At 39.0% G+C, this 12,132-nt stretch overlaps 1 pseudogene; it reads right to left on the bottom strand.

Annotated features, from left to right (window-relative positions):
- Nucleotides 1-9,814: 9,814 nt before the first annotated feature.
- Nucleotides 9,815-10,282, bottom strand: LOC128652365 (high mobility group protein B3-like; annotated as a pseudogene).
- Between the last annotated feature and the right edge of the window lie 1,850 nt (nt 10,283-12,132).

Raw genomic sequence — 12,132 nt, 5'->3', positions numbered from 1 at the left:
GCACGCTAATCCTAGTATGGGCCGTAAAAAATTGATAGTGCATCACGCATTATCAATAGTGCTCCACTTGTAATCTTAACCAAGGTGTTTGCTGATCCTTTAATTGTTAATTGTGTCTGTCATCAATGCAACTACAAATATTTTTCATTATTATGTTATAAAAAGATCACTTCTCCAAAATTACAGGCCAGAAGTGCACACCCAGCAGACAAAGAAACCACACAGACCTTTAAAACTGCTGATTAAATAACTCACTCTGTGAAAGAAATCGATACTAAAGCACTTTTTCTATGGGGTTGTCATACAAACTAAAGTGACAATATTTTTCATACCATGAAACCAAAATAAAAAGGGACATGGAAGGGCATTTAATATAGATATTTCTGCACTAAATAGAGTGCATTAAATACGTTTTTATTATTTTAAGTCCCTTCTCTGTTGAGTCATTTCACATTCAATAGAGATTATCAGATAAGAAACTGCAAGACAATCATGATTTTGCTAACACAATTTAAGGCAAATTAACTACTAGATGTCTTCATGGTAATACCATTAAAGGGACAGTCTACTGCAGAATTTGTATAGTTTAAAAAGATAATCTCTTTATTTCTCCAGTTTTGCATAACAAATACGGTTATATTAATATAATTTTACCTCTGTGATTACCTTGCATCTAAGCCTCTGCAGACTGCCCCCATATTTCAGTTCTTTTGACAGACTTGCATTTTAGCCAATCAGTGCCCTCTCATAAGTAACTCCACGATGTGAGCACAATGTTATCTATATGGCACACATGAACTAGCACCCTCTAGCTGTGAAAAACTGTCAAATGCATTCAGATAAGAGGCAGCCTTCAAGGGCTTTGAAATTAGCATGTGAGACTACCTAGGTTTAGCTTTCAACTAAGAATACCAAGAGAACAAAGCAAATGTGATGATAAAAGTAAATTGGAAAGTTGTTTAAAAGTACATGCCCTATCTAAATCAAGTTTAATTTTGACTAGACTCTCCCTTTAAGGCAATTGTGTTCACATATTGTTCTTTATTTATTTTTAAATCTCTTCCTTGAGTCAGATTTTGATTAAGGTTAGGGGGTATATTTATCATAGTGTGAGCGGACATGTATCATGTCTGCTGCACATCGATAAATGCTGACAGCATACGCTGTTGGCATTTGTCATTGCACCAACAGTTCTTGTGAACTGCTGGTGCAAAGCCGCCCCCTGCAGAGATTGACCGCTAGCAGGGGGTGTCAATCAACCCGATCGTATTTGATATGTTTGATTTCTGTCCGCGGCCTCAGAGCAGGTAGATAAGTTATGGAGCAACAGTCTTTAGACCGCTGCTTCATAACTTCTATTTCCGGCGAGCCTGAAGGCTTGCGCTGAAACAGGGACATCAAGCTCCATACGGAGCCTGATAAATCAACCCCTAAGTCTTGTTTATACTGATTTTACCACAAACAGTTGTTCTGTTTTTGGGATTGTGAATCAATCTCTGCTAAACATCACATTAGCACCTGTTTTAAGTGATCATGTGACCACTAGTGAGGAAGTTGTTCTACAGGCTTCTTAGCTGAAAACAAAAGATTTGCAGAAAAGTTTTTGCCATCTGCATTTTCAGTACAACAGTGTAATACTGTGTACAGCACATGATAGTAGTTATATATATATATATAAACAAACACTACAAGTCAAAAATTTTAGAATGCCTCAATTTTTCCAGTTTCCAGTGAAATATAAGCTTTTGTATGGCATAGAGTGTAAGAAAGGATAGTTGCTCACTGTGTAACACCAACTATCAAACATGGAGCAGGAAGAGTGATGGTTTGCAGCTATTGTACACAGAGTGATGCCCTTAACCAGGTAAGTACCACAGCATTTTGAAGGACCATGCAATACCCTCAGGGCCAGATTGGCCTACTAGGATACCAGGAGATTTCCCGGTGGGCTGCAGCATCTGTGGCTGGGAAGATACAATTTAAAGGGGTTATTAATGGATGCATTTTGGGTTGTAGGGTTGTTATATAACATCAATCTGAGATTTTTATTTAATACAAAGTAAAATAATTTAATTCTGAAAAAAATATTGAGGAAGCAGTGTCCCAGTAATGCCCTTTGAGAAAAATGGGGCATGTGCATTCTACCGACTCAACAGAAAATAGGTCTGGAATTCATATTTTTCCAGGGCTGCTTTTTATTCCCATTCCGGCCCTAAATACCCACTAGTATATGCCTAGTTGGTCAGGGGTTAATTCTACAGCAAGATAATGACCCTTAACATATTTCCAGGCTTTGTCAGAACTACCTTAAAAGAAAAGTGCAATACATTGAGTTTTAAATCATGAAATTGCCAGCACAAGGATGAACGGGACTGAATGGGTGTAAGCAAAGCAACCTAAAAGGGCAACATATTTGTTAGAATTTCTGCAACAGTATTTGGAAGAATGTTATAAATAATATTTGATTTCCATTGTAGAACAATTGTCACAAGTGTGTTCAGTTGTTATAAACAAAATGTAGCTATTTTGATGAGTAAAATATTTAGGTTAAAGGGCCACTGTAAGTAAATATTTTCTATGCCTGTTACTAACTAACTACCCCAAATACGCTTTTTATCAATAGCATTTCATTAACATATCTCTACCGTATATCAGAAATCTTGTCTGCAAATTTAATTGTTTTCCAAACCCACTCCGTGGGTATCCTTTGCTCTGTACCAATCCGTTTACAATACCTAGGTTTCAAAATGGCGCTCTAAACACAAAGTGATTGGTTTAACCCCTTAGTGACCGAGGACGTGCAGGGTACGTCTGAAAAAAAAAGGCAGTTAACGCCTGACGACGTACCCTGCACGTCCTCGGCTAAAGTGAGTGCTGGAAGCGATCAAGATCGCTTCCAGGCACTATTACAGTACTGCAGGGATGCCTCGATGTCTGGGCATCCCTGCAGTGCTGTTACGGAGTGCCGGGACCGGAGCGATCACTCCCCCTTGAGTGATCACTTCCGGTTTTGCTCCACGTGGAGCCCGGCAGTGCAGCAGAGCATCGGAAGCGATCGGACACGCTTCCGATGCTCTGCTAGTGTGCTAAGTGCCTCGGTGGGTCGAGGCACTTAGTTAGTATATAAATAAAATAAAAAATGGGAAAAAATAAATAAAATATAAAATAAAAAAGCCCCACATATAGCGCCCCCCCCTCCCCCATGAGGCTTCCAAAATGGCGATGCCCGGTGCATCATGGGGCATCTGGGGGTGTCCCTAGCCTGTCTCACCATAGGGGCAAGCTAGGGTCACCCAATCTGAGCCTTCTTAGAAAAAAAAAATAATAATAATAAAATACCCCATTTGTCTGATCATGTCAATATTTGTAAATATTGACTCTGATCAGTGTGGATCTCCCTCCCTCTCCTCACTTGCCATTTTGTTGGAGAAAGAGAGAGACCTGTATTTTAGCAGAGAGAGATTTATTTCTTTTATTTGTTAAAAAAATTTAAATCCAAAGGCTCTTTTCAGAGCCATTAACCCCTAGCTTGCCAGTGATCACTATAAATCACTGGCAGTAGCACAGCTGCACTTTTTTTTGCTGTCTGTGCATTTTTTTAGGGGTTAATTTTTGTTGTTGTATTTTTTTTTAAAAACTCAAAGGCTCCTTTCAGAGCCATTTAGCTAATTTAATTTAATTTAAAGACTATTTAACCCCTAGCTTGCCAGTGATCGCTATACATCACTGGCATTAGCATAGCTGTACTTTTTTGCTGTCTGTGCATTTTTTAGGGGTTAATTTTTGTTGTTGTAATTTTTTAAAAACCTAAACGCTCCTTTCAGAGCCATTTAGCTAATTTAATTTAATTTAAATAGTATTTAACCCCTAGCTTGCCAGTGATCGCTATACATCACTGGCATTAGCATAGCTGTACTTTTTTGCTGTCTGTGCATTTTTTTAGGGGTTAATTTTTGTTGTTGTAATTTTTTAAAAACCCAAAGGCTCCTTTCAGAGCCATTTAGCTAATTTAATTTAATTTAAAGAGTATTTAACCCCTAGCTTGCCAGTGATCGCTATAAATCACTGGCATTAGCATAGCTGTACATTTTTGCTGTCTGTGCATTTTTTTAGGGGTTAATTTTTGTTGTTGTCATTTTTTAAAAACCCAAAGGCTCCTTTCAGAGCCATTTAGCTAATTTAATTTAATTTAAAGAGTATTTAACCCCTAGCTTGCCAGTGATCGCTATAAATCACTGGCATTAGCATAGCTGTACTTTTTTTTAAAAAAACCCAAAGGCCATTTAGTTAATTTAATTTAAAGAGTATTTAACCCCTAGCTTGCCAGTGATCGCTATAAATCACTGGCATTAGCATAGCTGTACTTTTTTTTAAAAAAACCCAAAGGCCATTTAGTTAATTTAATTTAAAGAGTATTTAACCCCTAGCTTGCCAGTGATCGCTATAAATCACTGGCATTAGCATAGCTGTACTTTTTTTTAAAAAAACCCAAAGGCCATTTAGTTAATTTAATTTAAAGAGTATTTAACCCCTAGCTTGCCAGTGATCGCTATAAATCACTGGCATTAGCATAGCTGTACTTTTTTTTAAAAAAACCCAAAGGCCATTTAGTTAATTAATTAATTTTGGTTTTCTGTGACAGATACAAAAATGTCACAGAAAAGATATAGTGTTGAGGAGGCGTATGCCATCCTTGCGTCAGAGTCAGATGCCTCTATGTCTGACTCAGACCCCAATTTTGACCCTGCCATATGCTCAGATACATCATTAGATGCAGTCTCAACTGATAGTGATGTATCTGTGGCTGCTAGCCCCCCTGCCAGCCCCCCTGCTAGCCCCCCTGCTAGAAGGAGGCGTGTTGCTGCCATTGCCGCTGAAGAGTGGGTAACGCCTCATCTCCAGAGGCCAGATATCCCACCCTTCACAGCAAATGCTGGCATAAATATAGATGTGGCAGGTTTTAGCCCCCAACAGTTTCTGGAGGTGTTTCTGGGTGATGATGTATTGGGGAACATTGTCGCCCAAACTAATTTATATGCCCATCAGTACCGTGCTGCAAAGCCTGAAACATATTTGGCAAAGCAGCAATGGGCCCCCATCAATGTGCCAGAATTTAAAAAATTCTGGGCATTGACTATGCTGATGGGCATCATAAAGAAACCCTCCGTTCGCTCCTACTGGAGCAGTAGCCCCATCTGCTCTACCCCCATTTTCTCCCAGAGTATGTCGAGGCAGAGATATGAAATGATTCTTCATTTCATGCACTTCAGCGACAACAGCCTGTGCCCCCCTAGGGAGCATCCCCAATTTGACAGGCTGTATAAAATCCGCCCCCTGATTACCCACTTTTCTGCCAGGTTTGCAGAGGCTTATACACCTGGAAGGAATATATGCGTTGATGAATCCCTGATGAAGTATAAGGGAAGGCTGGGATTCAAGCAGTATATTCCTTCCAAGCGCTCCAGGTATGGGGTAAAGGTGTATAAGCTCTGTGAGAGCAAGACTGGGTATACTCAGGCCTTCCGGGTGTATGAGGGAAAGGATAGCCACCTTGACCCTCCAGGTTGCCCAGAACATATGGGAACCACTGGCAAGATTGTCTGGGACCTGATATTACCCCTAATGAACAAAGGGTATCACTTGTACTTAGACAATTTTTATACAAGTGTCCTTTTGTTCAAGCTACTGTATTGCTTTGATACAGTAGCTTGCGGTACTATTAAAAAGAACCGCAAAGGTTTCCCAGGACAACTTGTACGCACCCGGCTACGAAGGGGGGAGACCTCTGCTCTGCGCCAAGAGGAGCTGTTGGCACTGAAGTACAGAGACAAGAAGGATGTATACCTTCTTACCACCATCCACACAGAGAGGACGGTGGCGGTCTCTGTACGTGGCAGAGCTGAGATCATAAGGAAGCCAGTGTGCATCAAGTCTTATAACAGACATATGGGTGGGGTTGATCTGGCAGATCAGCTGCTGCAGCCCTACCTAATTATGTGGAAGACAAGGGCCTGGTACAAAAAGGTTGCAATTTACCTAATGCAGATTGCAACCCACAACGCTTTTTTGTTGTTCAAAAAAGCAAACCCCGGAATGAAACTGACTTTTTTACAATTTCAGCTCCAGATCATTTCGGGGATTTTGTACCATGATGCACCTGCTCCCCGAGCGGTGATGGGAGAGAGCAGAGTTGGGGCTACTCATTTTATTTTTAAAATCCCCCCTACTGCCGCAAAGCAGAGACCACAAAAAAAATGCAGAGTCTGTACCAAGAGGGGGCAGAGAAGGGACACTGTATATCACTGTCCTGATTGCCCTGGACAGCCTGGACTCTGCATTGGGGACTGCTTCAAGCGGTACCATACAATGGTCAATTTTTAAAAAATAAATAAATTTGCTGTTATTTTTTTTTTGTTATGTTTACTGTTAAATTTTTTGTTATTTTTTTACTTTTAATGTGCCAGATTTTTACATTTCACTAATATATTTTTTTTTCTAAAATGGGGCTGTTCTTTTTTTTTTTTTTACAAAAACCCCTGTCAAACCTATGCATGGGGACATAGGTGTACTCAGGGTGCCTAGCAGAAAACAACCTGTAGTATTTTTTTTGCACTAACTTACAACAGTCTCTCCTAAATCATAGTCAAAAAGCAATGTGTGTGTAAAAATGAAAATTGAAAAAATGCCACCATACACTTTCTCCAATTTTTTTAGCTAAAACAGTTACTTCAAATGCATCAAAGCACACCATATACAATACCTTGGGGTGTCAACATTTCAAAAATATGCACATTCATGGCAATAAATAAAAGTGGGGTTTACAATAGGCCCCAAACTAAAGATAGGCCTATCAGAAGAAATACTCTCACTTAATAACTAAAATCACAAGTCATAAAATTGTAACATAACCTTCCCAAAATCCTGGCAAACCTATGCATGGGGGGCATAGGTGTACTCAGGGTGCCTAGCAGAAAACAACCTGAAGTATTTTTTTGCACTAACTTACAACAGTCTCTCCTAAATCATAGTCAAAAAGCAATGTGTGTGTAAAAATGAAAATTGAAAAAATGCCACCATACACTTTCTCCAATTTTTTTAGCTAAAACAGTTACTTCAAATGCATCAAAGCACACCATATACAATACCTTGGGGTGTCAACATTTCAAAAATATGCACATTCATGGCAATAAATAAAAGTGGGGTTTACAATAGGCCCCAAACTAAAGATGGAAAGAGTCAAAATACCCCATGTTTAATACCTTAGGTTGTGTTCTTTTAAAAAATATATATATGTGAAGGGTTAATCAGGGATTCCTGACAGATATCAGTGTTCCAATGTAACTATCGCTAATTTTTTTAAAAAATTTTTGGAAATAGCAAAGTGCTACTTGTACTTATTGCCCTATAACTTGCAAAAAAAGCAAAGAACATGTAAACATTGAGTATTTCTAAACTCAGGACAAAATTTAGAAACTATTTAGCATGGGAGTTTTTTGGTAGTTGTTGAAGTGTAGGAGATTTTGAGGGTCAAAGTTAAAAAAGTGTGTTTTTTTCAATTTTTTCCTCATATTTTATAACATTTTTTATAGTAAATTATAAGATATGATGAAAATAATGGTATCTTTAGAAAGTCCATTTAATGGCGAGAAAAACGGTATATAATATGTGTGGGTACAGTAAATGAGTAAGAGGAAAATTACAGCTAAACACAAACACCGCAGAAATGTAAAAATAGCCTTGGTCCCAAACGGACAGAAAATGGAAAAGTGCTGCGGTCATTAAGGGGTTAAGTATTTTGAACACGCAGTGCTGAAAATAGTGGGCAGGATAATGTGACATCATCGGCAAATAAAAGATATAACTTTTAGAACGTTATGAAACTTCGTTTTGGAGAAAATATAGGTCAGTAGGTTTTAATTAATGTTTATTAACTTTAATATGTTAGTTGTTTGGCTTAAAAATTATAACAGAAAGTAATCCTTTAAACATAAAAATTCTAGTATTACTTTTATTTTGTATTTACTTTGTTAAGGTTTCCAAAATATTGTTTTATTTTGCTTCAAAAAATATTTCAGCATTCTAAACAAAAAAAACAAAACAAAAAAACACGTACATTTAAGTACAGAATATTTTTCTGCATTCTTTTTTCATTTTAGTCAGTGAAAAAGTGTCTACAGACTGAAGTTAAAAAAAAAAAAAACGCACGTAACTAAAAAACAAATCCATACATTTATGATGCCAACTAATGGCAGAATGTACTCACTATATACAGAAACACAACTTTAGGCTAATTGACTGTGAGGGTAAAGGGAGGTGTGTGGAACTCAGTATACAGGAATGGAAAAACAGAACAAAGTAAGTCTTTCCTTGAACAAACTTTACAGAAGTAATGCAATGAAACAACAGGTAAAGCAATGTAAGGTCATAATCCAACCTGAAGATAATCAAATAAGAAGTATTTAGCAAAAAAATATAATTGACAATGTTTGAGAGAAGAAAAACAACACTTCAAGCACAAGTCTCACAACAAGCACAGACTACCCAGCGGGTACTGTTGATGAGGTCTCTTTTAAATGTCCAGGTGACAACAACTGACACACTTGTGAAAAAGATTATTAGGAATCCTGGTTAGTTTTTCAGAGTACAGGTAAGCATATGCAGGTATCACAACAGGGATGCTTGGATTCAGGAGCAAGGTAAGCATACTCATGTATCACGACAGAGATGCTTAGTTTCAGGAGCAAGGTAAGCATACACAGGTATCACAGCAAAGATGCTTGGTTTCAGAAGCAAGGTAAGCATACACAGGTATCAAAGCAGAGATACTTGGTTTCGGGAACAAGTTAAGCATACACAGGTATAACACAGAGGAGATGCTTGGTTGCAGGAGCAAGGTAAGCATACACAAGTATCTCAGCAGAGGTGCTTGGTATTTAGAAGCAAGGTAAGTATACACAGGTATCACAGCAGAGGTGCTCGATCTCAGAAGCAACGTAAGCATACACAGGTATCACAGCAGGGATACTTAGCTTCAGGAACATGGTAGGTAAATACAGAAACTCAGGTATGCTAGACTCATGAGCAGGAACCAGCAAGGAAGGACTTAAATAGCTCAGTCCAGAGTGATGTACTGAGAAGGCTTTTATAGGGGCTCCCACACCTGCACCCTCCAGGTGGGAGTTCCTACAATTAGTGAGTGACTGACCCTTTAAATCTAGGCAGCGTGCGTCCACGTGTACCTAGAGCATTGCAGCCGCAGGTGCTAGACAGACCGGTCTCAGCGTCCTCCACGTAGGATGCCGAGATGGACTGCCGGGAGCTCCGCATTCACCATGGCAAGCTGGTGGTAAGGACCCTGACATTGACCCCAATTGTGGTGTCATCTGAAATCCATGTGAATTCCTTTGGCTAGAATGACAAACCCTTAGGTACCAACAGCTCCAAAAAAATGCACCATAATAAAAAAATGTTGTTGCTTTTACAGAATAGATATGTACAGTTCATAACCCAGGGTTTTTCATCAATAACCATTTTGAAACACATAACATTAAACAAAATAAATGATTGAAACAACTTTTAAATATTTTGTTACATCAACAACAAAGTGTGGTGAGGAGTGGGGAGAAAACTAGAGTACCTTATTGACAATGATGGGAAATATGTACAACCTTTATAGTTTCATAGCGATAATTTTACATTGCTACATAATATAAGCAAGTGGCAATTCCAAAGAGCATTATTTAGAAAATATGTCATCAGAACCAAGTTTTGCAAATAAACCTAAGAGCATGTCATCTTAACTGGTTCCACTACTCTATGTATTCACATGATCAAAAATGTACATCTTTTGTTCATCATCTTCTTCCTCCTAATCTTCTTCCTTCTCCTCTTCCAACTTAACAGCTGCTGCTTTAACACCATCAACTTTTCCTTTGGATTTATAGTCAACAACATATTTTATCAGGAAGATTGTTCCACATCTCTCACAATTTCTTTGCCACATCACCAAAGGAAATATTCGGACTCTGGGATTTAAGTTTGTGGATGGAATTGGAGTCCTTCTCATTATTATTTTCATTAACAGGTCCAAAACCAGATCTTCAAACTTTGACTTCTACTTACTTGGCATGATCTTCTAACTCTTAGAGCATTTCTTAGAGGATTCTGATAAATTAAAATGGGTTTTAAGAGTCTTCTTTTCGTGCTCCTCACAACAGGTGTGCTCAAAGCAGATATAAGCTGACATTTGGACTTAAGGCTTCTTTAGGTCAGCTTTAGCCATCTTGGTTGTTGTTTTTTTGTTTTGTTTTTAATTTTCCTTATGGGCATTGCACCCATTCTTGATTCAGTATAACTGCCTGAGTCACTGCATGCTGTGCAGCTGTCATTGAGTGCTGGTGAGTACACAGGGCTGTGGATTTTGCAGTGACATGGTATGTGTAACCAGTCCAGTTTGAGCGTGCAGTCCATTTCCATGTTTTGTACATATCTGTGGAAATTACAAAAGGCCTTTTTCACCCTTGTTTGTATCTCAGGTTGTTGGGATGAGGGCATACATTATGTGGCTGTAGTTACAGACCCAGGGAGGAAGAGACCTTGAGGTAGTCCTGGCCCTATTACCATTTTGCCAAATTTTGTAATTACAACTCTTCCATTTGCTTTTAATCTAGTTTTGTGCTTGCAAGAGAGTGCCAGGCTACAATCTCAGTCTGCTCACACTCTTTCCTCAATTTACCCCACATACAGCATGTTTCTTTATTTCCCATTTTCTCTTACTCATTTTCTCTGCAACCTCTCCCTCACACCCTGCTCACTCTATCCTCCTCAACCTTATCCCATCACCCCTTCATCTTTCCCTAGCCCTGCCTATCCTCTTAGCCCACTGTCTCTCACATACCAGCCTTTGCTAACCTTCTCAGTCCCCCTCTCCCTTGCACACAGTCTTCCCTCTCCTTCTTACCCCATCAACCCCACACTAACATATATATCTAGGGGCATCCCCCATACTGTTACAAAAGTTATTTTTGTGTGTTTTTTAAATATATATTTTGGCATACACCTACACAGTCACATATATATATATAATTTTCACTAGTAATGATAATAATGAGGTCATCAACTATGTAATGTGTGATGTCCTCAATGATGTCGTTGATGATGTCATCCAAATTTTCCCAAGTGAGTATTAGGGCAGTTTAAGTTAGGGATTTCCTTTCTTTTAAATGTTTTATAGCAGGTCTGGACTGGGGCCAAAAATAGGCCCAAGCATACTATGGCAGAGCAGCTCACCCCCCCCCTCTTTTGTTAATTACCCATGCCCTAAAACTGACAAGACTAGTGCTAAATTTTCCATTAATTAATTTCAAATATTACACGGCATATTTGTTATGGCTATCTTAAAGTAATAATTTGTTTAATGCTCTGTATACTGTGGGGGGGGGGGGGGGATGATGGAAACATTTCTGAAAAGCAGACTTATGCAGATGTGTGACTCTACTAAAAGACTCTGGGCTAGATTACAAGTGGAGGGCTAAATTATCACGCTTCAGCATACAGACAAATTTGCATTAATTAACAAGCCATTACAAGTGGCTGGTTAATGCTACTGTGACACCGTGGTAGCAATTAGCTCTCCGAAAATTAACCGGAGATTAGGGGGCATATTTATCAATGTGCGAGTGGACATGCTACGAAGTAGCGTATCATGTCCGCCGCACATCGATAAATGCCGACAGCATACAATGTCAGCATTTATCATTGGACCAGCAGTTCTTGTGAACTACTGGTGCAATGCCGCCCCCTGCAGATTCGCAGCCAATCGGCCGCTAGCAAGGGGTGTCAATTAACCCGATCCTATTCAATCAGCTTGATTTCTGTCCGCCGCCTCAGAGCAGGCGGACAAGTTATATAGCAGTGGTTAGCACTATCAATAAACAAAAATAAATATGATCCCACAATGTAGAGGGAGAAGTTATATGTTTTCTCCCAACTGACCTTGTTCTTTAAATCATTAACGGCTAGATTTGGAGTTTTGTCAGGAACGACCCGAAAAGCTAACACAGGCTTTTTTCTGGCCGCACCATAAAAATAACTCTGGTATTGAGAGTCCACATAAAGGCTGCGTTAGGCTCC

The sequence above is a fragment of the Bombina bombina genome, chromosome 3 (genome assembly GCF_027579735.1).
Source record: "Bombina bombina isolate aBomBom1 chromosome 3, aBomBom1.pri, whole genome shotgun sequence".
Classification (NCBI taxonomy): domain Eukaryota; kingdom Metazoa; phylum Chordata; class Amphibia; order Anura; family Bombinatoridae; genus Bombina; species Bombina bombina.
This window is presented reverse-complemented; position numbering and strand designations above follow the sequence as displayed.